The sequence below is a fragment of the Marmota marmota genome, unplaced genomic scaffold, assembly GCF_001458135.2.
Source record: "Marmota marmota marmota unplaced genomic scaffold, marMar, whole genome shotgun sequence".
NCBI classification, from domain to species: Eukaryota; Metazoa; Chordata; class Mammalia; order Rodentia; family Sciuridae; genus Marmota; species Marmota marmota.
The window spans coordinates 28427888-28454689 of NW_026000142.1; the positions used below are offsets into that span (position 1 = coordinate 28427888).

Below are 26802 nucleotides of genomic sequence, written 5' to 3' on the forward strand. Positions count from 1 at the left end.
TCCCTTTGGTATCTTTACATATAAATATAACATGATTTTGCTAAATTCTTAATGGGGGAATTCTTGGAGAAGATTTTTGTAAAATAATTTAAACTCTTGCTACTCAAAAGTGTGATCTGCAGACCAATGACATCTCCCAGAATCAACTGGGAGATTATTAGAACTCCAATTTCTCAAGCTCACTACAGACACAATGAATCAGAAAACACATTTTTACAAGATCTTCAGGTAATTCAGATGCACAACCAAGTTTGAGGAGTGCAACCTGTCTGAGGATATGTTGTCAACTGCTCACTATGTAAAAATTGAACTAAATAAATATGTTGATGACAAAGATGAAGATCTGAATACTGGTTTTCTGTATCTTGCTTTCATAATCTAGTATCTCAGCTGTTTGTATTACTTATATTTCCACTCATAAAATTCCCTATTTATTGTCTCAATTAGAATTAAGCCCCTAGAGGAAAGAAATCCAACTTAGTATTCCTTTTTAATCCACTCTGTCTCTTATCAATTGAATAAGGAAACTTGAAATTATGTCTTCACCACCTTATGCTAAATTAGGTCATACCAAATAATCCTATTCTCATGCAACACTGATTTAAACAGATTGTGTTTACCTGAGAGACCTCAAGAACTATCATGATGCCCTGGATCATTAAACAACGCTAAATTGCTAAACTACTATTTAATGGCATTGATGGTTGAGTACATGGTAAGAGTATTTTGTTCATTCTGCTTAACGTGTTACAGACACAAAATTAAATACTCAGGCCAATTTTCAAAATGGGTTTGTGTAGAGCATAGTAATACTTAATACATGACATCAAATTTAGTCAACATGAGACTAACTGGAATGTTCCTAAAATTTGGCTTATTTATTTGAATAAATGGTTACAGTTACTATCTCTCAAAGGAAAACTAAAATGCATTAATTTTATGGTGTTAATAAATTATTGAGCCTGAAATTCAGCCGTTCTTAGGATATGAGGCTTACCCTCTAAAAAAGAGTAAAAAAAAAAATCAACAGTGCATTGAGTATTTTCCCCACTAAGTTAGCGCCTTATTCAATTATCTAAAATAAAGATGTTCATATGTTTGAGTACCCAAGGTTTCCACAGAAGCTCTCAAGTTAGCTAGATATTTTAGCTTGGACATGTTTCCTAAATTATTTGAGCCCATATTTCAATATTTTAAAAAGCAAAATAGTAATACTTTTTTAGTCAGCTTTTTTCATGACTTTGACCAAAAGACCTGATAAGAATAATTTAGGGTAGAAAAAGTTTATTTTGGCTCATGGTTCAGTCCATAGCTCTGGACCCAAAGTTAGAAAAACATCATAATGGAATGATTTAAGCAACTTAGCTCATAGCTATTTGGGAGTGGAGAGAGACCTCTTCTCTCTGGGGACAAAATATAAGCCCCCAAATCACATTCCCTGGGAACAACTTTGCCCAGTCACACCCTATGTGCCTAAAATTACCATTAATCTGTATGAGAGAATTAATCCATTTATTAGTTTACAGTTCTTATAATCTAATAATTTCACCTCTGAACATTCTTGCATTTTTTCAAACATGATCTTTGGGGGACACCTCATATCAGAATCATAATATTCATTCTACCCCTAACTCCCCAAAGCTGATACCCATCTCACAATGCATAATACAGTTGGTCCATTTCTAAGAGTCGCCGTAATCTTAATAGTTACAGAATGACCCAAAATTTCATCTGAGACTCAAGGCAAACTCATGGATGTTTTCCCCTGTAAAGATCAAAAGTGAATCACATATATCCAGTAGTATATAATGGCACAGAGTAAACATTTTCATTCCACAAAGGAGAAAAAAAGAACATAGAAGAAAGGAGAGAACTAAGACAAGAATGAAATCCAGCTGGGAAAACAAGTTCTGTAGCTCCATATCCAGCACACAGGTCACCTGGCATCAAGTTCTCTCCAAAGGGCTTGTGTAGCTCTGCCCCTTTGACTTTGTTATTTGCAGCCCACATCATTTACCTCTTGGCTTGTTTTTCCTTGGCTCCTGCAGCTTTCTTTGGCATACATTCCACGTTACTGGCATCTCTTAAACCTAGAGGTCTTCACTGCAGCTTTGGGTTCCTTCTCACATCTTCATGCATCACCCTCTTAGGTGTATCACAAAGGGATTCCAACCCTGATACACTTTTCCTGACCTTCTAGGCCTTTCTTTGAAATCTTGATGAAAATCTCCATGACCCCATAACTCTAGCATCCTGCATTACTGCAGAACCAAAACCATGTGGTTGACATCATGGTCTGCCACCATCTTGATGAATAACAGCCAAGCCTTCTGAGACCATGGCTGTAATACCCTCTGCATGCCTGAGTGGCTGAGCATGGTGAAACAAATTCTTAGGACCCTGTGCAAAAATGAGGTGACCCCATAATCTCTTAAAAGGAATCTTGTACTTTTATTCCCTTGAGCCTGAGATGAGTATAGTCTTACCAATTCCTGAGATGCCCTGTTGTTTTTGTGTAAAGTACTTAGCATCTCTTTAATTACTATAATGTCTTTAAAAACAAACAAACATAACTTTAACAACCATAACTTTCTTAGTCACAGTTTGACTCACACTTTTTCTGGTCCAATATTTTAAAAAATATTTCTGCTGTGCTTTATGATCCTGATTATCACAGTAAACTTGGCTAAAAGGCACCAGCAACATCCATGTCATCGCCTAAATGCTGTGCTGCCTTGAAATTTCCTCTGCCTGACAAATTAGGCCATAACCTTTAAATTGAGTTTCAGAAAAAGTCTGAGAACACAGACAAAATGAAGACAACTTCTTTCCCAAAACATAACATGAATGCCTCTAGTATAATTTACAATAGAGTCCTCCTCCTCTTCTCAAATCTTATAAACACAATCTTTGCTTTCTGCAGCCCTATCTTCATTCTGGTCTTCTGAGCTCCCACCAGAATCACCTATTAAGCTCTGCTTACAACATTCTAAAGCTTTTCCAGCTTGCATCTCTAAAATGTTCAAAATCCCTCCCCTCACAAATCAACTTTGAAGGCTTCTGAATCACATGATCAGGTTAGTCACAACAATCACCCAACTTCTCAATACCAATTCCCATTTTAGTCAGTTATTTCATGGCTGTGACCAAAATATCTGACAACTATTTAGAGGAGGAAAAGTTTATTTGGGCTCATGGTCAGCCGACTTCATAGCTCTGTGCCCAGTGAGGAAGAATATCATGGCAGAAAAGCATAGCAGAGGAAAGCATATGAGATCATGGAAACCAGGGAACAAAGACAGAGTTCCTCTCACCAGGGACAAAATATAAACCTCAAAGTCATGCGTCCAGCCACATCCTACCTGCCTACAATACTGTACAGTTAATTCATATCAGTGGATTAATCCACTGAATAGGTTATAAATCTTGCAATTTAATAATTTCACCTTTTAACATTCTTGCATTGTCTCACACATGAGCTTTTGGTACCTCATATCTAAGCAACAGTAAAGACCAACTTTATAAAACTGTTTTGAGCACTTAATGAGATGGATTTCAACAAGATTTTTGGCACATAATAAATATTTCATGGATATGTACTATTGTGCTACTTCTAGCACCTCAATTATTACTACTGGCTATGATTACTAGTTGAATACAACATTTATTTTGAGATCATTACGCTATGTACCAGACTTTAAAATAATTGATCATATAAGATCCAGTCTCACATGGTTTACCAGGTAACATTAAGACATAACACTGCAAATTAAAGAAAAACTTAACAATATACAAGCCTGTAGACATAATTATCTTTTCTATTAATTCTAAGATTCTAAATTATGTCTTAATCTAATCTTGGCCTTTCTTTAGTCCTTGAAGAATTAGAGATTTGATTGTGTTGATTAGGATGTTGCCAACAGCTATTGGCCCCTGCACCCCTTTCCCTTAGCAGAAAGGAAATGATTTTTCTCTCATAGGAGTTCTACAGCCAGATGTGCTTTCTATTTTTCTTTTGGTCCAAGTGGGGATGGGGGGGTGTACTGGAGATTGAACTCAGAGGCACTAGACCACTGAGCCACATCCCCAACCCTATTTTGTATTTTATTTAGAGACAGGGTATCACTAAGTTGCTTAGTGCCTTGCTTTTGCTGAGGCTGGCTTTGAACTCAAAATCGTCCTGCCTCAGCCTCCTGAGCTGCTGGGATTACAGGCTTGTGCCATCATGCCTAGCTCAGATTTGCCTTCTAATGAGAAGCAGTACAACCAGGAACTATTAACATAATCCATGGACTCAGGCAAGCATGAATCTGCACTCTGCTTCATGGTAGCTATGTAATTCTGAGAATGTTATAACATCTAAAGAACACAGATCACAATAGCACTTTCTATGTAGAATTGTTGTGAGGATGTTAGAGGGAATGCTGTAGGCTTTTGCAGAGCATTCAACATTATGCACTGGCATGATTAAGTAATTAATTGGTTTTATTATTGCCTAGACATAAAATATTAAAAAGGGCAGAGTCTCCTCTCAAAAAACAATGCTCACTTAATTGTATTCCCAGTAGAGGACAATTTTCAAGGGCTTGACTTTAGGAATGAGTGAGCCCATCCTGATTTAATTTTTGCTCACCTCTAGGATGAGTTCTCTGAAGAATTCTGTATAATATAGTACCTTTAACTTGCTCTGATCACAGTAACCTACTGACTCCCTAACCCTTTTCTCAAGCTCATTGATTTTGATTCCAGAGTTAGAAGGACCTTGACCACCCATCTATTCCAAAGTTCCATTTGGGTAATTACAGTTATGCCTGCTTTCCCAGTGTTCATACAGTCTGTTTCTAACACTTCAAATTCTGGAACGTTTACTATATAATTAAGAAACCCATTCCATTTCTGGAAAGCTCTTGATTATAAGAAACTTACTCCTTCTGTTGAATAGAAATCTTTGTTCCTTGTTACATAAAACTGATGATACTTTTGGCTTTTGGAACAAAACGGAATACATCTAAAGGCTATTCCATCTGATGAAGAATATTTTAAGATTGCTGTCATGTCTTATGCTTAAATGTAGTGTTGAAAAGCACTGGATGCAATATTGGAGACATCATTTTACCAGCACAGAAAATACTGAGGCTATTCTTTCCTTCTTTAATCATTACATTACCTAATTATTAAGTAAAATTTGAACATCTATCTTTGATCAGGTATAAAGAGTTCCCTTTTGGTTGAAACTGTAAGATGAGATTCTTTTAAAATTTATGTGCCCTTTTACCATCTATGGATCTGTTAAAATTCAATGCATTCAAGGAAAACTTTTCTTTTCTCATTTTCTATAAATAAACTGCTAATAACTTTAAACCACTTTTATTAGCCTCATGTGCTACAAAACTGGGCTTCCTCTTTTAGAGGAAGTATAAGCAAAAATTTTGACAGGAACTATAAGTAAAAATTCATGGACTTTGAGAAAGAAAGAATCTGGTAGATGAAAGCTGACCTGGAACTATTAGGTGGGTAGGAGCTGGCCTGGCTCTCACAGCTGAGTGCTGGTGTTCCCCTGTGGAACATCAGTTTCATAGAACATCAACTTCAGACAAGGCCATTCGGTGACTATGCTGGATCAAGATAAAAACAAGACTACTGTTTCCATCACTGTGACAAAATACCTAAGATAATCAATTTATAAGAAGGAAAGATTTACTCTGGCTTAAGGTTTCAGAGGTTTCACTCTTTTGGCAGATGGTCCATTGTCTTTGGGCCTTCAGTGAAGCAGAACACCATGGCAGGGAGCATATGAGGGTGCAGAGCTGCTCCCTTCATGGTAGCTGAGATGCTAAAGGAAAGAGGAAGGGGCCAGGCTCCTAGCATCACCTTCAAAGAACCTATAATGACCTAACATCCTTCCACTACTAAGGGCTCATTTCCTAAGGCTCCAAAACCTCCTAACAGTGCCACAGGCAGGCAACCGAGCCATCAGCATGTGGGCCACTGGGGGCCCTTATCTAAACCACAGCAGCTACTTTCTGTTTTGTCTTTCCACTATGACATTCACCTGGCTTCCTTCTGTCCAAATTTTTATGCTGGATAAAAATCATTTAGATATTTGACTATAAAATCATCCTTTCTTCCTTACAGCATCAGGTTCAGTCCTCACTTGTTTGTGCTCTTCTCAAAATCACCTGCTGCAAGGCCAACTCCTAAATCTTCCTACCAGATGTTCCACAGTAACTCATGGTATGTGCTTTCTCACACTGCGATGAGGCAGTGAATCTACCTTTGCTCAACTGCACTTGTGATGCTGGTGATCTCAGCTGAAGGGAGCTCGCATTGTGATACTGAGGGGACATATAAAAATAAAAAGCACTCCCTGGCATTTTACCATATGAAAGCCTTCCACTAAATTTCTTCTGATCTATAAAACACAGGTGAGATAAATCATTGCAGAACGTTGCCAAATTGGACATTAAATCCTTTAGTAGCATCCATTTGTGTGTTTATCACCATAAACTGAAAACCATTTTCTGAAGGGAATCTTGCTTTTTAACTTACCTGGTGGTAAGTTAAACTTTCTGCTATGGTGTGAATGTTAGTGTCCTCAAATTCATATGCTGAATTCTTAAACAGATAGTGCTAAAAGGTGGGGCATATGGGAGGGGATAAGGTTAAAAGGCAGAACCCCATGAAGCAGATCAATGCCTTTACAAAGGAGGCGCAAGGCAGCGCCTGGGCCTTGTTCACTGCGTGAGGACCTTTAGCAGGTATACCACCTATGATCCAAAAAATGGGCCAATCACTGGACAATGAGTCTCTCTTGATGTTGGATTTCCCATCTCCACAATAGTGTGAAATAAACTTCTGTTTTTTATAAGCCACTTATTTTATGGTGATTTGTTAGAGCTTCCCCGATGGACTAACACAACTCCCTCAAAGCAGAAGTTACATGATCTTTTACTCAGGCATCTGTCGTTCTGGTACTCAGTGTTCATAAGAGAATCAATCCTATCTTCCACTCAGCTGATAAAGCATTGGATGCTCCACTTGACTGCAATAGAGCAGCGGCGCATCCATGTCAGAGAGGATAATCTTGGACTTAGGATGGCTCAATACATTTTAAAAGCTCAGCTGAGAAAAAACAATATTTGTGAAGATTAAGGGAAAGATACACAGCCCATATACTCTTCTAGCTACTCCAAAATTGACTCTGGGGATAAGCTAGACCAACAGAGAAGTGTTAATACCCGGATCCAATGGCACAGATAAGAGTTATTACCCAACTGGACCTTTGCACGACTCCACTGAACCATATTGAGGAAAATATTAAGTAACAACTTTGTGATCCTTGATGATGAAATTGTTCAATATATACCACAAATTCATTTTCTCACTGTATCTGAACAACACTTCAGATTTATTCCAGGATTCAAATCCTACCTCTGTCACTTGGTAGCTGAGTAGTTTAAAGCAAAATAATTAATTTCTCTAAGCTTTGGAATACTTGTCTGTGGAAATGATTGCACTGTGGAAATGTTGAGCATACTAATGGATGGCAATAGCACTGGTACAATGCCTTAGAACAGTGTAGGGACTTAATCCTCAGGAGCCATAGTATGATTTGTACAGTACGATTTTTATCATTGACTTAGCACTGTGAGTATATTCTGAATTAATTTTGGAGTTCATTAAGAAGTTGCATTGTTAATTACTTTAGTGGTTGTTTAAATTGCCAGAGTAAATTAGAAACACACTTTAAAATTTTTTTCTAGACTAATGCACATCAAATTTAACTTGTTTGGGGTTTTGTGTTGTTTGCTTAAAAAAAAAAAACAGTCACATTATATAAGCTTGTGGGCCTTGAAAACTTCTGAGTCTCTTCCACAAGATCTGTTGTCAAGCCAGATGTCTCACTTTTGCATTATTTCAGGGGATCTTCTTGCTTGCTTGCTTACTTAGTTAAAATGTTCCTCATGACAAGCATTCTGCCTCTGATTTATATTCCCAGCATGCATAATCTAAGAGCCACACACTTAAATAATGCTCCTGCTGCATATCAACCTTGAGAGGAGACAGTTCTGAGGAGTGTCTCCTGAAGAAACTTCCAGGTTTTCATAAGGCCCTGACTGTAACTTCCCATCCAGATGCTGTGCTTGAAGTGAATTATATGAAAATGAAAAATACTTTCTGAAGATAAGTACAGGTGATTTTTACCAGTTTGCATTGCCCATGAGATAAAAGCCCAGTTTGCTTTAAGCAATTTTATTGGACAATTTTAGTTGAAGAAAAACAAACCTAAAAAAATATAAAGAAAAATAACTACAAATTTTTAGGTAGACATTTATTTTCCTTTTAGCTCAGAAATACATTACATGAAAACATTTGACCAGTGTGACAGTAAAAGCTATCTTATTAAGAAGCTGTAAAGGTTAAAATGAGAAACTCTACAAAGACACTGTACAGGGGTACAGTTGACAAGAAAGGTGTCTGCAGCTGCCACATTATAATTGCTAATTTTAAAAACTGTAGGTCTATAATTCATCCTAGCTACTGTAAAGCAGACACACATTACTTGTGTTTGAAACACTAGAAGGTAGGGGTATGTCAGGGGGCGCTCTGAGCCAAAGTGGAACATGAATCCACAAGCTATAGGTAGAAGCAAAGTTCAAATGCTGGGCATTGCAATTGCAAACAACAAATCCAAAGGGCCAGAAACAAGTTCAAAGGCAGAGTGACAGGACCAAAGGTCTAAAACTGAGTAGAGTGACAGTGCAAATACAAATCACCCCAATGAGCAGTGAGTTCTTGGCGATGGCTGTGAATAGCAGTTGGTATTTGTTGCTAGCTTCTAAGATGTATAGTTAGCATGAAGGGGACAAGGAAGTGATAGTCTTAAAAACTGTAAAAGGCAAAGATGAAAAATTTGGAAGTTGGCTGTAAAATTAATTTAAGTATAACAAATACCAAAGTGTATTCCAAAACTCAGATTTGTCCTTTTATAATAGAGTGATGAGTTAGGTTTTATAAGGTAGCAAAATATACACATCTGTTAGTAGTCAGTTTTATATCATGCTTGGACTACATAAGCATGTTTGTGGTTTTATTTTAATGATCACAAACCAATTAATCTTGTAAAAGTTTTCTGGTCAATAAAAGAAATATATTTACTGTGAACTATGTAAAACGTTAGAAGTCACCTTGAAAACGCAACTGAATTAGTTGCCCGAGGAACTGAATTTCAACAGGAAAATGTTAAAGTAAATGTAACTGTCCTTTATATAAATAAATGATTTGCAGACTTCTGTTACTAAAGTGTCACTAGTGGAATAACACATGCACTTATAGGAAGAAAATAAAACCTTTTTCCAAACTTTGTCCCCACACCTAACAAATTAGACTAAATAATTCAAATGTAAGTTAGATGATTATCCCATTATAGCTGCTGAGAATTCAGTCCCTACAATGTTGTAGGCACTGTCTAGGATGCTGTATCCATCCATCAATATATATGCTCCTGTTCAATGATATAGGCATTTTTACACACAAGTTCAGAAAATTATGTTGCCCCAAATCACATAGCTGCCAAGTGGTAGAGATAGGATTTGAATCCTGGAATAAATCTCAAGTTTTAATTTCACCTACTATGAGACATTGCTTTCCAGAATGTGTGTTTGTTCTACCCCCAGAAAGACAGAAGGAAGTAGACCCCAGAGGCAGTGGACAAGATTCTCACAGGATGGAGAAATGTGTCCCAAAGCCTCAGGTGAATTTGATTTCAGCCTTGTGGCTGACTTTTTCTCAGGTGTGGCTGCTCTGTAACATCTGTGAGTTATATTTTTTTCTCATTTCTAGTTCCCAAAATGTGTTTCCATTTTTTGGAGGGGGGGAGACAATAATGAAGAAATAACAATATGAGTAGAAGAATGCATTCCAAGATGCTCTCAGGGAGTGGAGATGGACTGGTATTGATTCACTGACCCAAATATGGTCTTATAGGTGCTTCCATTACTTTTGAAAGGAAAAACAAACGCAGAGGAGGTGGACTTACTAGATTATTCAGAGCAAATTAACCTATCTGAAAAAAGATGCTTAACAGCTAGCTACCCAGTCCTGTACAAACACCTGTGAAAGTTCTTGATGGGAGCCTCAAGCACCTTCTTGAACACACTTTGAGCTAATTGGGCTTCGGTTCTGTATTCCTGGAGCACATGTAAGTTAACAAGCCCACGTGCATCTTCTCATGCTGGCTGTTACACCTCAAAAGAACAGTTTTCTTTGCATGCTGAATTTCAAAAGAACTCACAGTTTTCTACACTAGCACTACTGCGATTCAGAACACATAATTCCCAAATAAGGTACCTTGCATTTGGGGAAACATCAGAGAGAGAAAAGTCACTCTCACTTCCTCCTCTTCCTTCTCCCCTGAGGGCAGGTCAGAAAATCTAGGAAGGATTCTCTGATTTTCCCCTGAAGCAAGTCATTAGACCCTCATTCAAGAGCAATTTGTAAATCAATGGATGTGAAACTGATGTGATTCTGCTATCTGTGTATGGGGTGAGGGGGGGAGTTCATAACCCACTTGAATCAAAGTGTGGAATATGATATGTCAAGAAATTTGTAATGTTTTGAACAACCCACAATAAAAAAAAATTAAAAAAAAAAAAAAAAAGAATTGCCAACCCCATTCCTCAGGGAAATGAGCATCCTTATCTCCGAAGATACTGGGTTACAGAGAGGAATCTGAACAAAAAGATTTTGCTAAGCTCCTTGTTTATTACCACTAGTACATAACCCTGTTGTTGAACTTTATTTCTCTATGACTGTCCACACTTCATCAAACTTAGCATGAAAATATACAAGCTTAACTGTTTCCTCGGGTTTTTGTTTCTTATGAAGGCTCCCATGTCACATAAAATCCACTGGATACATTTGTATGCTTTTCTGTTAATCTATGCCAGTTTTATTTTTAGAACTAGCCAGGGAACTTAGGAAGCTGGTGAAAAACTTTCCTTCCCTTTAGTACAAATAAGTCCAACTGCATACCAAGATTGTGGTCATTACAACTGATACAATTAATGTTTTCAATTAAAAGGATACATTAAATGGGCTATATAGTTTTTTTTCAAACATTTTTATAAAATCTACATGGCTTAAGAGATAGTATCAACCTTGGCTACAATAAAAATATTCCCAGATATTAGCTATGTTTGATTGATAGTTATTGATTATTTGGTATTTGTCCTTTTTTTACACATAAAACTAAAAGCAAAATCTTTCTACCTAAACATGTCACTGTTGTTTTTGATGCAATACACCGTAACAGTTTGATTTAAATCATCTTTGTTTTTTGTAGTGTGAACCTAAACTAAGCAGTGGAATATATTATGCTGAATCATGAAATTGCTATTTTTATGTGTAATGAGTGATCAAATACCAGTAATTTCATATGAGGAATATATGCATATAAAATGAACAATTCTGGCTGCAACATTATATACATGACTGTAATGAGAAATGTGATAGAATTATTATGAAATTAAAATAGTCAAAGATGATTTAAAAAAAAAAAAACTATACCAAGAGAGCTTACTACACTGAGAGCTTACTCATTACATTTGGGAACTGAGTTTATGTTACCTATTTATGTTGCTACCTACTGATAAATGCATAGCACAGTATTTATAGATGTTTAAGAAAAAATTATCATTCTCACATTTGAGAAAGAAAAATCAATATTTTCATAGATAGATTTTTAGTCCATAACTTCTTGTAGATTTAGCATTTTAAGTTTATCTGAACATTCATTTCGACCTTCATGTTTCTACTGCATTATTATATAGCTTTTATAACCTCTACCTTGACTCTCACCACTAACTACTAGTGGGAAGGCAGAAGCCTCAATATACTAAGAACACAAAATAAGGCAAAATGTTTGGGGAAGAATATAGCAATAAAACCAGTAGAGCTAGTATGATGTTTTAGAAAGAAAATTTAGTAACCACCATAAGCCTTAAATTCAATATATGTTAGTATATCTGGAAAGCTCTTCAATCATAATAATGCCTTACATTTGCTTTGCTCTCTGTATTTTTCCAAAAAGTTTTTACATGTATTAGGTAGCTATATTATGCCTCACAGAAACCTACTGCAAGAGGCAGGGGAGATAATAATATTGTCACATGAAATGTGGAGAAAATGATTCTCAGTGAGACTGAATGACTTACAGGAGGGCAATTTATGGTCAAAGCAAAAGTGGGTGAAACATAAAAGAGAGCTCTTCTGATTACTTGCTGAGGACCATTTGTGCACTTTGCTAACTTGCCCACTAGTCACCAAAAATGTACTGGGTTGAGATGAGAGTGACATCTCCCATTGGCACCAATATGGCCTGGTTTCTCTGACTTTAGTTCTCAATACATCCATTTACTTAGGGCTGCTGCTTCTTATTATATCTTGGAGTTGTGACCAAAAGCCTAGAATGTTTGGACAAGAGGCTTGTAATTGCATGAAAATGCAAACTAAAACAGGAGCATTTATGGTGTGCCAAGTGTAAGAAGCAGCAATGCCCTCCAAGTAGAGAACTTGGAGAGCAGCTCTGGGGGGTGAAAGTGTCTACAGCCAATGCCAAGGAGAACAAGCAGACTGCATTGTTCATTGTCTTCTAGGTTTACCTTTACACATGTCACTTCCAAGCCTTCCTTGAGTCTTCTGCTCTCCAACATCATTCTCTTCCTCCTAAAATGCCATCCTTGCTCTGCCTAGAAGTCTCCACTACAGAATTGTGGAGTCAAAAGACTTTCTCTTCCAGACATCTTATTTCACAGCTTAGGAAACTGATGCTAGAGGATTTTGACTGGCCCAAGGACACAGGAAGGGAGATTTTGGTCTTCTAATTCATAAGGGAATGTTTCACCTCTGTACTAAATCACCAACATGTGCATTCAATTCATCTTTCCTTTTATGATCAGCCAATTTATGTGCTGTATATATCTTTCCAGAACAATATTAGAAGTTCCCTCAAGGAAGCTACTTTATGCACACTTGTGTTTCCCCCACTACGTATGGCATAGTTTTCTGCTTATAACATGGTGAGTCAAAATGCTAGCAAATGGTGGTCTTTCTTCCAAAGTCATTCAGAGGGGAGAAAATGTTTAAATGTCCCCTTCCTCCCTAGTCTTATGTTTTTCTGGCCTTAGGGCCAAAGGACTGCACTCTAAGACACGTGTGAAGGGCCCCAAGACTAACTCTCCCTGAAAAGATACATGATACTGGGTTCCAAAAACAACAGATAAAACTAGGCATACCTCCACTCAGAAGCACTTTCTAGAAAGTCAGATAGAGACATATTTTATCTATAGATAAAATAGATATGTGATAGATATGTGATAGATATAGAACAAAATTTTCATATATAGATATGTGATAGATATAGAACAAAAATTTCCCCCATGACAAAAGCTTTAATAAGAATTTTTCTTTTTCTCCTTTTTGAAATTATTCATCCTTATTCAACACTTATTTATCATTTATTTAAAATATAATTGAACATGTGCATATAAGAAAAGTTTTCAAACTCACAGCTCAAAGGTCATTTCCTCCCTAAAGTCTCTCACCCTGGGAACTGCAGGTGGTCTCTTTCCTCTGAACTTCACTAGTACTTGATTAAAACACATATTTAAAAATATAATTTATTATGATATGACTAAATTCTTCTATTTAAATATAAATTCCTTAAGGATTTTATTCTTAGTCATGTGAATGTTTCCTACAAGATCATGGCATAAGGTAAATACTTAACATGAATCTGTTGAATATAAATAAAATACTCTTGAGTCTTCGATGATTTAGTGTTATGAAGTTGGCATGAAATAAATGGAATTTAAGTGTTTTTGGTCTTTCACATATTTTTGTTATTTTCATACAAGCCAACTAGAGAGAACATAGCAAGACATAAACATTAATTAAAAATATGTGTATTTTGCCAGCTAAGTTTGCGAAAACTGTGTAGTAAGATGCCCAATTTATTGTGATCAAAACCCTCAAGTAGCAAGAAAGAAGAGAGAGTATTATATTTTTATTTAAATAAAGTATTTTAATTTTACTTTCATTTAAACTATTCATTATTGTAGTGAACTATTTCTTTAAAAAAATACAATTTGGGGGCTGGTATATGTGTAGGTAATTGGTAGAGCACAAGACCCTGGGTTCAATTCCTTGCACACACACACACAAAAAAAAAAGAAGGAAGGAAAAACTAAGTTTTAAAAAGGATAATAAACTTTAAGCCCCACTTTTGAAGTTATTTTTAAAATAATGTGCTTTTAGCAAACATGAGGCAGTGAAAATGGTTATTTTGACCCTGCAATATGTTGAAATCATTGAAACCAACCTAAAGCCCCATTCCAGGAGGCCAAATTCCAGGCTCTGCAATAATTTATATTTCTTCATCCTCCAGTTTCTCCATTGCCTTTTGGGTCCTTATTATCACCTAAGAGGTCATATGATAAAATGACATTCTCATAAGAGTTAACAATTGTGATAGTCCCAGCTGTGACTTGGTCTCAATAACTGCTCAGTTGGCCCACACAAGGGTGATCAAACAGTGCTTTTACAGCTATTCAAGAATGGATCCTCTGAGATAGCTTCTTCTCTTCAAAGCCTTGTAATCAACATGCCAGGTTGACTTGAGAGTCATTTAACAATCAAGGTCACGTGCAAGGCGCTCTTAGGTAGTCACTTTAATATATATTGTGCTCGTTTTAAATTCCAGGGATCCAATTCCAATTTTGCATTTTATCAAAATGTACAGTGCTTTCTGGTAATAGAGGGAAGGCCTCTTAAGTGTCCCCCAAATAGCTACAGGGAATTTTGCATGATTAGAATTCTCCTTTTAGAACCTTGCAATTTGAATCCAAAGAAAAACAAACAAACAAAGAAATAGAATAATGTCAAGTTTCCGGAGAAAGAAACATCTTGCAGTTTTTTATTTTTAAGTTGTAAAGATTTATAGGTATATTTTGGGCTTTCTTCTCTCTACCCCTTGGTTGACTCGTGTGTGTGTGAGCCTTTGTTATCTGACTCATTGGAAACCACTCTTTTAACAAATTTATTAACACTTTAGAGCAAAACACAGAAGAGAGAAATGGGTTGTTAATAGGTGCAGAATTCAGAAAAGTTTAATTTGTTAGAAGTAATGATATTTGCTGTATTGCTCTGGGGCTTATTTGAAGCAGTAAGTGATTTTGTAAATTTGATATTTACGAGCATAAAGAATTGTCAAAGGGCATGTACTATTTGGTCTGGTACTAAGTAATTTCCCACACCAACACTCATTAGTATTAAGGTTGGCTTATACTTGTCTTGCTTTAGGGGAACTTAATAAAATACCTGAGAACCAGAGTGCTGGCTTGAAGTCCTGTCACTGTTTTTGTTGTGATTCATCAATTTCTTCATTTATAAATCATGTGTGATTTTATTCTACTCATTGTCACATTCAGGTTTGAAAAGTGCTTCACTTTTAATAAATTGGTATGAATATCCCATCTAAGTTTTCCATTTTTTTTTTTTACCACCCACTTTGCCTCTGAACAATTTCAGCAACATGGAAAACCTATCTTACAAGGAAGAAAATGGCGATGATGATTTAGGAAAAAATAAAGAAAGAAATAGAATAGGTTAAATTAGACAAATAATAAGTAAAGATATCTACAGGAGGATTGTAGACTAAAAGAAATATTTACCAAGGCACGTAGCTTGAAGGATAAAAAAGAAAGAAAATTCTATGTGCTACTCCACGCACAAAGCAGAGATAAACAAGGGAATACCGAGAGTGAGAAAGTTGAAAATGAGGAAAGAAAACATAACCTTGGGAGAGGAAGAAAAGCAAATGAAGATTAACATTAATGGCTGAACTTAGAAGAGTATGTCGTATAGAAATATGAAAGGAGGCAAACAGATTTAGATGGGGTTAGGAATATAAATTAGTTTTCAACATGGTGAGTTTGAAGTGACAGTAGAATATTCATGCACAGATGTCCAACTGACATTTGGACGGAAGGAACTGAGGTTCAAAAGAGAGGTGTGAGTTATAGATTGGTTTTAGGGAGTATTCTGGAGGTGATAATTGAAGCCATGAAAGTGAATAGGGCTTCCAAGGGAGAATGAATGAAATGACATGGAAAAATGTCAAATTTGATGTGGCAAAATGTAATCATTACAATTCTTAAATGGCCTGCTCTGAAATAATTTGTGATTCAAGTGTTGATCAAGATATTTTTTTCAAATAAAATATTTGTAAGAGTGTAAAAAACAGGCATAAAATTCTTTTGTAGTTTCAAAAGGCAGATGTTATAGTCACCCAAGCTTTGTTCTTATGAGAGCATCAACAATAATAAATTCTTCCAGACAGAGCTGGGTTTGAATTCCTCTTCTGCCCTTGATAGCCTTTTGTCTGCTTCCTGACAGCATGCTCTTAACTATACACAATCATCCTGCGTCTTACGAGGTTGGATTATCCGCTGAGTATACCAGCAACTTCAGCATAAGATAATGAGAGAGAATAACACACAGCTCATTGAGGATGCCATATCCCTTTGTAGCAGGTATAAACAGGCGTGACTCAAGGTGATCTTTTTGGATTTATAAAAGTGTTAAGTTGTACCAACCTGGAAATTTCTTACATATTATATGCTCAACTGTCCTAGGGAAAGTTAGAGGTGGCAAATTGTAGCATAAACCCTAGGTTGGACATCTTGGACAGGTGTTGTAGGAAAACAGAAGCGAGGTTGAGACAATGGTTCATAAAGGTGTAACAAAAGACTCAGGAAACAGGAGTGATGTATATAAAATCATAAGTAATTACATGGACATTGGGGGTATAATGTTTATTAGAAAGAAACAGACAAGAAGCAGAATAACTAAAAAGATGTAAGATCAAGAGCTAGAGGTCTCTGGAAGGTGGGAAAGGAGGGAAAATAAGAGTGAGTATGTGATGACCTGATATTTGAATTTTTGAACTACTAACAGGTAAGAGATTCTGGGCAGGTGAGTGAGCAGCTGAAATGAAATGGCCAGTGGAATTAAGGAATTTAGTAATCTGGACAGCAGGTTGCTAGTTGGTTTATTTAAGTGTACTTTGAAATATCTTAGGTTAGCATGAAGGAAGACTATAGTGCAGGTTCCAAAAATTTTGATAATAGAGTGATCAGGAGGCAGATGGCAGGGAGAGGTAGACGGCAATAACAAAAAGGCATGCACAAGTGAGGAAAGAAGATTTAAGACCAAGTGGAACAGGAGAACTTAGAAGAGATAGTGAAGAGGCAGAAGCCCAGCTCTTCTTCCTCTGGGCAACAGGGCTATGAGCAGCCTCTTCTTGGAATGACTGAAGTTGTAGCAACCTCAGGGGGTGGTTCCATTTCAGCCAAGGCAGGAGTGAGGGATCACTGTATGAATTATTAACTAAGAAACCACTGGGAGAGGACAGGGCACAGTCTAAAATGAGATCAAATTAGTCTTAGAAGAGCAAGGGCATGAAGGTAGGAGAAAGCCAAGAAAGACAAGGAGGTAGGGAGCGTAGGAATTGAGGATGGTGACAGAAGACCACAGAAGGAAAGAATTGCTGTCTCAAATATCATAACACTGTCACTAGCCTCAGGACATACCTGCTTTCCTCTCTGGGAATTGGTAATGGCCATGAGGACTTGTGTGAAAGATTTGCAAGGGTTGTACTAGAAAAAAATGTCACTAAGGTGTTCATAGGAGGAAATAAGAAGACCATTAAGAAGTATTACTCATCTACATAAAGATATTCCATGTTATTGAGAATTACACATATACATTCTGCATTTTTCCTAGTAGAAAATAAGTCACTACTAGAGCATTATTTAAAAGAATTTTTATTTGTTTTAATTTTCCTAATTTTTCAATTTATATTCCTTCTTCCTTCATTCTCTGTCCCTGAGGTTATGTCTCTTTCAATAGCAGACTCAACATGGCACAGATGCACTATACTCTTGTGGAAAGGAAATGGTTTCCTTAGCAACAAGAACCACACAAAAGCCGGCAGAATCTTCTGTGCTACTTGTGTGACGTTTTAGCACTTTAAGAATCCAAACAATAGCAAAGAATAATAAACCCCTGATTGGAACACATTGCAATGGAAACATGTAGAATGAATGCAAAAAGGCATCTACTAATTAAAAACAGTGGATGGAGTGATTAAGTGACCCAAACTTTGGCATGAAACATTGTTTTTTTTCAGTGAAATGAATAAATTCATACTGTATCTAGGTAAGTGGAATGAAATATGAAATAAGCTCCTTCAAGACACTTTCCCTATCATCAAAAGCTGATGATCACCACAAGTAAGTTTTTGAGCCATCCTAAGATCATGTCCTGGGTTATCATGGGATGTGAGATAGATAGGCAGCACTTTTGGAGAGAGATTTTTTTTTGTCGCTGTTGTTGTTCAAAGAGCACTTCCGTGAACTTAATGTTCTTAACTGCATCCCCCAGAATTTTTGGAATTTATCTCTCTTCCAGGCTTCTACTACCAAAATCTTGCTTTACAGTTTTCCATTTAAGTAGTTCCAAAGTAAAACTTTACATAATTGCATGGGAAAATACATCCAGTTCTCTCCATCTTTTTCTCTGTAATTTTTTTTTTCTTTTTAAATGAATGGCTGGTGATTGGAATTTCTTGCCAGAAAGTTCACCTGCTGACAACATGGTAGTAGTGGTAATAAGGATGTGGGAAAGAAACAAAGCTTACAAATATGTGCAATATTATAAATTTGTAGGAATGTTTTTAAAGTCTCATCATCCTGCTGAGACACTCTGGCAAGATGAGGGGGTGCGACTGAACAGCTTTTATAATTTGACAGAGGAAAAATTCAAAGATGGTTGCGAAACTTGCAAGACAATTATTAGCTTAGGGGAAATTTCATTTGGGCTGCTTGAAGGACTGTGCCCAGAGACCGTGAGGAATCTCTTCAATGCTCTAAGGCCACGTGGGGCAGCAGGCACCTTCCTGGGTCTGGTCAGTGTGATGATTAGCAGAGACTCCTCAAGCATTTGGCCATTAGGTTTATGATGCAAAGCAACATTGATTCTAGGATTATGAGTTTGGGGAAACTAGAAGCATGAAAAAACGATAGACTAGAGCCAGTTAAGAGAGGCAGCAAATGAGCCAGAGCTGAGGCCCCAAATAATAATTAACTCAGTGCCATATGACCCTGCTCATCCACGGCTGTGTTTTAAATCCCCAAGCTGGTGACTTTTATCAGAGACAGTTTTAACTGTTTCAATAAATTCTGTTGGCAGAAGTTGCAGTGCCTCTTCAAGGACAAACTATTCATATTTTCCAAATCACACCTTTCCAATCAAAATACCCAACACGTATGTCAAGTGTGATCTCCATAGATACAGAGACTATGGAATGGCAATGCAATACCCAAGATTACAATTAAAACATTCAGCATTATGAGTTGAGAGGAAAGTCACAGTCTCTTACTTCAAATACAGTAGTTGGGTGCAAACAAGTCTAAGAAGTCCATAGGACTCTCATAGAATTTGAGGTTGAAATTATATGTGATGCAAAGCAATATTTGAATAGGTGGGTTTTTATTTAAGTTAGTTACATTTGTATCATGCAGAACATGATCAATTTGTATGATAAAAGGAAGATTGTGAATTTTTGAATTTGGCAGGTATAGGAGATAAATGTACTTTAAATGATCACAATATTACAAAAATATGCTGTTCTACAGCAAGGTTGTTAGGCTGGATGAGGATCACTGTGGAAGGACACTGCATACCTGCCTGCTTCTCTGACTAGGTATTTATCTAGGGAGTAAGACTAGATGCATGGAGAACAGCTCCACTTTTACTCTGCCCTGCATTATTATATTAGAGACATTAGTCTAATTTAATCTGTGGTTGTTGATCGTCCCTGAAAATCAAAGCTTCCCCCTTTACCCACCTAAAATATAAGAAAAAATATTCTGCTTTGGATCAAATTTCATTATGACTAAATACTTGGAAATTTTTGCAGTAATGCAGGATCTTAATTCTGCTCAATGATCCTCTTATTTATCAATGTTAATACTGACAGTTTCAGTTCGGCAATGAAAGGTGGAAGATTTTGAAGTTCTTTGCATGCAAATTCATTGCACTGTAATATGGTTTTTAATGTACGGAATTTGGGAGCTATAGTTTTTATTGTCAACAAATGCCTTAGCTATCGACTTTTATATGTGTGATTAAAAAGTGATCTCAAAGTATATTACCCTCTGTCTCTATAATTTTGAATCAGTAAAAACACATGAGTTCTGCAGACATTTTGCTATAATTCCAGTTATACCTAGAGTGAGTTACTCCATTCCCCGGATCTTCTTTTCTTCAACCACAAAATGGTTATGGAATGCTTAACTTGAAGAATTAGTTTAATCATTGAATTTTTTAAATTAATAAATATAGGACATCAAAAAAATATCTGGCCCATACTGAACATTAATACCTGTTCATCTAGGTTATTTCCAAATATTTACTTTTGTCAGTAAAAGATAAAAACATTTGCTTTCTTTCAGTTTTCTCATCATAAACACTGCCTTGCTATTGGCCTACAGAAATTTCTCATGTTTTCTCTCCTTCTCAGCTCATGTTACTAATAATCTACTTTGTTCTAGTCCTGCAAGACTTTTACTGACAGAGAAGCACCATTGAGTACTTTCCTATTTTAAATTAAGAAAAATTGAAAACGTCAAATTCGTTTACTTCTTCGTTCAGTCAAAGAACATTTGAGAAGCAGCTGAGTGCCCTTAAACAGCTGTGGTTTTGGCATCCCAAGCTGCCATATATCAGCTCTGCGGTGCAGGCAGACCACTGAACCTCCCTGGGCCTTGGTTTAGTCATCTATAAAATGAGGATAATACTTGGGCTGGGTGCCATGAAGCACCTGCAGAGCCAACTATGCCAGGCAGGTCATGAGGCTGAAGGAGAGCTGGCATTTGGGCTAGTCCCTCAAGGACCAGGGGAGTTTAGAAAGTCAGAGATGTGAGTGGCTCTCTAGCTGACATCACTAGAAACTTCTTCCTTTATCTCCAGCCTGTGGTTTATGGAACCATGTGAGCAAAGGTACAGAGCTGGGAGAGCTGAGAGTATGCTCAGGAAATGGTAAGGGATAAAGACCAATTTTCCTGGATATAGGATGGGACTTAGGGAGTGGAGTGAGAGAAGGCTGGAGAAACTCTTGGAAACATTTGAGAATGTATGTTTTAGAGATTTTGAGAAAACTCATAGAGGTAAGAATGGCATTTGGAATAGTGAGAAAGAAAATAGGGAATCTATGCCAACAAGCCTGATCCTAACCTAGTTAATGATGAAATTTCACTGGTAAAGAGGGCTTGCAACGTTTTCTATCCAAAATGACAGAAAGGGTAGTACTGCTTTCCATAGAGACAGCTGAAGAAAGGACAGGGACAACAAAGTTTAAGTGGATTTATTCTATAGTCACATTTGGAGTCAGGAGGAAGGAGATGGCTGAAGTAGCCTGCTATATATGGGAGAATCTGGAACATTGTAAATGTCCTAACACTTTACTAAGAGTTCCACCAGATAACATCTTCTCAAATCCTTATTATTGCTTTTAAATAATTTCAGTGCCACAGGTGATTTCAAGATGGTACTTTTTCTTCATGTGAATCAATAATCTATGAAATGATACTTTATAGCATTCAGACCTTAAAAAAATCCATGTAATCAGCCCAAATATTTAAAAAATATAATCTAATGCTTAAACCACAGACTGAGATTTCACTCTACTTCTGTTGTAGATTTCTATTTTAAGTATAGAAAGCAACCTACTCTTGTCTTGGGCTCATTTCTCCTTTTTACAATACAAGACTTAAAGGTTCAAATATGCAATTTATAATAGTTTTGAAATGGAAGTGATATGAGATACTAGACAATACACAGTTGAAAAAATGTAAGTCTTCTCTACCACTGCTCTTTTTATTCTAAAAGTCTAAATAAAGAACTTATTTAATTTAAAAAGTAATTCCTGGTCAATAGGCATCCTTGACATTCAAGCTTTTTATATGCTTTTTTTTGGTTTCCTCTTTTATTTACTATTGCAGAAGAAATAAACTATGGAACTGGTTCTTATAAAACAGAATACAAGTGGCATTCCTTTATGCCAGGTAATTTTTGTGAATGCTACACACACTCACACAAAGATGTGGCTAAGACTTCTGAATACTTTCACAGCCTCAATAACAACAAAGAACTCACCAATATGTGCACAGTCATTCACAATGTAGAACAAATGAGTAAGTCAGTTTTTTTCCTCTCTCTCACAGAAATTTCTGGTTTAATTAGCAGTTTATGAAACAACTATCTATTAAGACATATAGATGAAAAGGTAAAGAAATTAAAGAAAATCAATTCTTTAATTATTGTAGCTACATTCATAAGGGTAAATATTTTGTGGATATTCCTGATGCTCACATTCGGTGTCTCTCTTCCGTGCTCAATTACATCACTCCCAGTTGCCTCTATTTCTGCTCCATTTCCAGTTTTCCTCTCTTTATTGATAGAACCTTAATTTCTATCTCACTGACTGCTTTTATCCTTTTTTTAATCTTAACTTCCCTGAATGAAATTATACGGTATTTATTATTTTAATCTGGCTTTGTTTTGCCTCAGCATTTTGTTTCTGAGACTCGTCCATGTTTTCGTGGGTAGTGACACTTGTGTTCTTCTCATCATTACATAGCATTCTACTGCATGAATATTTCACAATTTTGTCGATGGATATTTGGTTTATTGCCAGTTCAAGACTATTAAGAACAGAGTTGCTATTTCCATTCCTGTGGGTGTAGTTTGGTGAAAAGATGTGAGTATTCTAATGGGAAAATAGAATAACTGGTTCACAGGGCAAATATATGTCCCAACTTTATTTTTCAAAGTGTTTGAACAATTTTTTTCTTGTAATTAATTATTATTCATCTTAAAATAATTATCATTCATTTATCAGTCACTGAAATCTTGACTTTGCTACCTCAAATGTCTGTAGACCTTGTGAAAATTATTGAGACATTAATAATTTTTCATAGATCTTTAAATCTATAGTTTCCTAAAGTGTAGCTCAGGGAACATTAATCCTTAAGAGAATAAGTGAAATGTGGGAAAGAACAACAAAAGAAAGAAAAGTTGTATGGCCAAACAAAACAGGGAAACAGGATTAACCAAGTAAAAGAGAAGGATTTAAGAAAGACTTCTCAGATCTGTTAATATCTACAGCTTCGGGGATGGGACTTCAGTGTGCTGCCTGCCCTGTGTTGGGAACAGGATGTGTTGTAGGAAACTGTTTCCTCATAGAGTATCATGTAGGAATACGGTTCCAGAGTACACGCCATGAGAAATGCTGGGCAAGAATATTTGCTCAATGATTAGCAGAAATATCTTTAATCCTTAAAGACTACTTTGACTTGAGCACTAGCAATGTATAAACCACAATAAAGAGCTTCATTCTAGGTTGTTCATATATCTCTTTTCTTCTTCCTTCTGATATTATCTACCCCTTAGTTCCTGTTCCAATGTCCTCTGCCCTAAATTAATTTACAAATTCCATGTCTGTGATGGTTCTTAGTTCTGGACATTATAAGTCTGACTGTGACATTTCAACCCTGAAATTTTTCTTTTTTAACAAAGTATTTGGAGACTGAAGCAAAATTAGGTGACTTACGATTGCATATATTTTAGTTTGAGGAAATAAAATTGTTCCAAGTTTTTATCATGTACTCATTTAAAGGCTGGTTTTACAATCAGGGTTATCTTCTTGAAGTAAAATGCTCTCTGTCATGGTGATTTAGTTTAAATAAACTTGTTACCCTGGTGTGTTTTGGAATTACTAGCACCTTCACTTTCCCATGTGTAAATTATAGATAAAGAAGCCTCCTCTAAGTTTCCAGCAGAAGTAGCATTATAATTGAAAGAATGATCTAATCAAATGTGATCTCCTGATCTAATTCTTACCATTAATACAAAAGATAATGGGGCCTTTCTGGGTCCTGTTCTCAGTTAAGTTGAATTCAGTGTAATATACTTTGGAATGAATATTGGATTTCAATAAAGAACATTTGGGGAATTTGAAACCCAGAAAGCAAGGACGACATCCAAATTTATGATGGCTCAAAGATGCTTGAAATAGCAATTTATGCCAGATCAAATACCACTTAAATGGTTTGTAGACTACTGGGAAAAAGTGTTTATAGAACATCTTATATTTGTAAAGTGCTTTCAGTCATTTTTAATAGTCATGTCCAATGGAGAGCGATAATTTCAGCTGACAAAGATAGCTCAATATGACAACTAGCATTCAAGAGATTTCATGGAAAATTAAATTATCCTAAGGTGTTTTATTTGATTATGGAAATAATAATAACAAAGAAGATAGAAAATAAAGAATAAAAGTGAAGAAAAATATGTAATTCTTGATATTGAAATTCTGATTTGTACTTTGCCTAATGAGTTAGTTTCTATCCTCAAATATCTGGTAGCAAAAATGAGACTTGAGATTTTTTATAATAACAAGATATATGTTTTTCATAAGCATTGAAAAATTTTATTTTGTAGCTTGAGATGTTTCCAGAGAATTCAGTTTCTTATAGGTGAAGTCCTGGCAAGCACTGTGTGTTCAACACATATTAGTTACTTTATTATTCGACTGTTCTTCAAGATTTTTTTTAATCTTTACAAATGCATCACACATGGGAAGTGGCTTAACAATTTCATCAAGTGTATCCTCTTAATGCATATTAGACTGAGGCATATATTCATAGGTGTGCTGTGCTGTTACACTGGTGGGCCTCAATGAACCATGCCTCCCAGTATTTATATTGTTGTCTAGAACATCCTCTCACTGATGGGTGTGGTCATGTAACTTACTTTGGCCAATAAGATATTGGTAAATATGCAGTTAGCAGAGGCTTGTTAAGTTATTGCACCCTGAGCACATCAGTGTTTATCTTAGAATCTAGCCATTATGGTAAAGGAAATCTAAGGTATCCACATGCATGGAGAAAGGTTCTATTTGGAACGCCCAGGTGGAGGAACTATGCCATATGCAAAGAGAAATTACATGGAGAACTCAGAACCTTAAGCCAATCTTCTTGCTGAATGTGATCACATGAGCACCTCTAGTCAACACAACAGCACACCAGAACAATGGTACAGCCAAGTCCAGCTGAGTCCAGCCAAACTCCAGAATCCTGAGGGATAAAACTTTCAATGCTGCTTTAAAGACTGAGTTTTAGAACAATTTGTTATATGGCAATAGATAACTCAAGTGAGCTATTTTAGAGAAATTGTAGCATTAATTTATCCCTATATAAGATTTAAACATTTAACATTTTTTCTGATTGTAATATGTTCACATATTTTAGACAAATTGTCCTCCAAGGCTTACAAAGGTAGCAGCAGTTCCTTTACCCATTTCCCAATTTCTGTCCCTGGATGCAACCCATTATCCACTCTGATTTTGGCTTTGTTTTTGTTATTTACTTTGATATTTAATCCATTTCTCAGTTTGCTCTTTCTTGATTTACCCACTTTAGATATTCTTGTTAACATCATTTTATAGCAGAAAAGTCTTCAGCTTTCTTATGGAATTCCACTGTATTCTTTTAATTTTTTAAAATCAAATCAATGGTCTGTGTTTATATATTATAAGCCTATAAACAATGTCCATTGCTCAAGAAAGTAACATTCCAATTATATGCATTCGATTTGTATACCACTGTTGGTATACAACAGTGTGCATATGTGGTCCTGAGGATGGAACCCAGGGCCTTACACATCCTAGGTAAGTGCTCTATCATTGAGCTCTACCCCTAAATCTCTCTGTTTTGTTTTTTGTTGTTTTCTGTAACTTATTTCTAATTCTTTCCATTTTTTTAAATCAATTCCTTGCTCATGTACTCAAACTCATAAGGTAATTCTTTGTTCTTTTTTTCTCTGAAGATAGTCTTTCTAGGGCTCTCCATTACCCACTTCTGATTTAGTGTTTGCTCTCTTGATCTGCTGCCCAGCTGAAGTCTCATGACTTCCTTTTACCATCATCAGGGCATTTCTTGACTTGCTCTCATGTTGCTCCTGTACTAAAGCTCTGCTTTCTGAATGAATCTTCTAGGTCTTTTTTTTTTTTTTAAACATTTGTTTTAGTTGATCAATTTTCCTATAGTTAGTTAGCTAAGGATGGTGTTTGGGAAGCAAATGATTTATGTATCTGAAGAATACTTTTTTCCCTAAACTATATTAATAATTTTATTTGGCAAAATTATTCTAGGTAAAAATTAATTCTTATAGAATTCAAAAGGCCTTGCCCCATTATCTTCTCACTTCCAGTATTATTGAGAATCATGATGTTGCTTTGGTTCTGATTTTTTTTTTTTTTGTATATGATCAAATTTAGACTCTTTTCCTTTCCTTGATGTCTTGAAATTCTGTAATGATGTAACTTAGGGAGGTGTATGCCTACACGTGTGCATCTATCTAGGGTATCTATATGTTTCATATTTTTTAAGCATTAGTGACTCTTAAGGTAACCAAACATCATTTTTAAATTTCTTCTTCAGTTTTGTCTTTTTCTGATTCATCTCTTGACTCTTTCTGGAACTCTTATGTCAGATTTTGATTTCCCAACTTTTCTACTCATTATGTACCTTTTGGGAGAGAACCCTAACTTTATCTCAGGGCCATTCTTATAATTTTTTGAAAAATAATTATAAGAAAAAAAATATTATATATAATACT

At 36.0% G+C, this 26802-nt stretch overlaps 1 protein-coding gene across 5 annotated transcripts in view; it reads right to left on the bottom strand.

Moving 5' to 3' along the window:
- Positions 1–26802, bottom strand: part of Magi2 (membrane associated guanylate kinase, WW and PDZ domain containing 2) — a 1275072-nt gene that overhangs the window by 467559 nt on the left and 780711 nt on the right. The window lies entirely within an intron of this gene.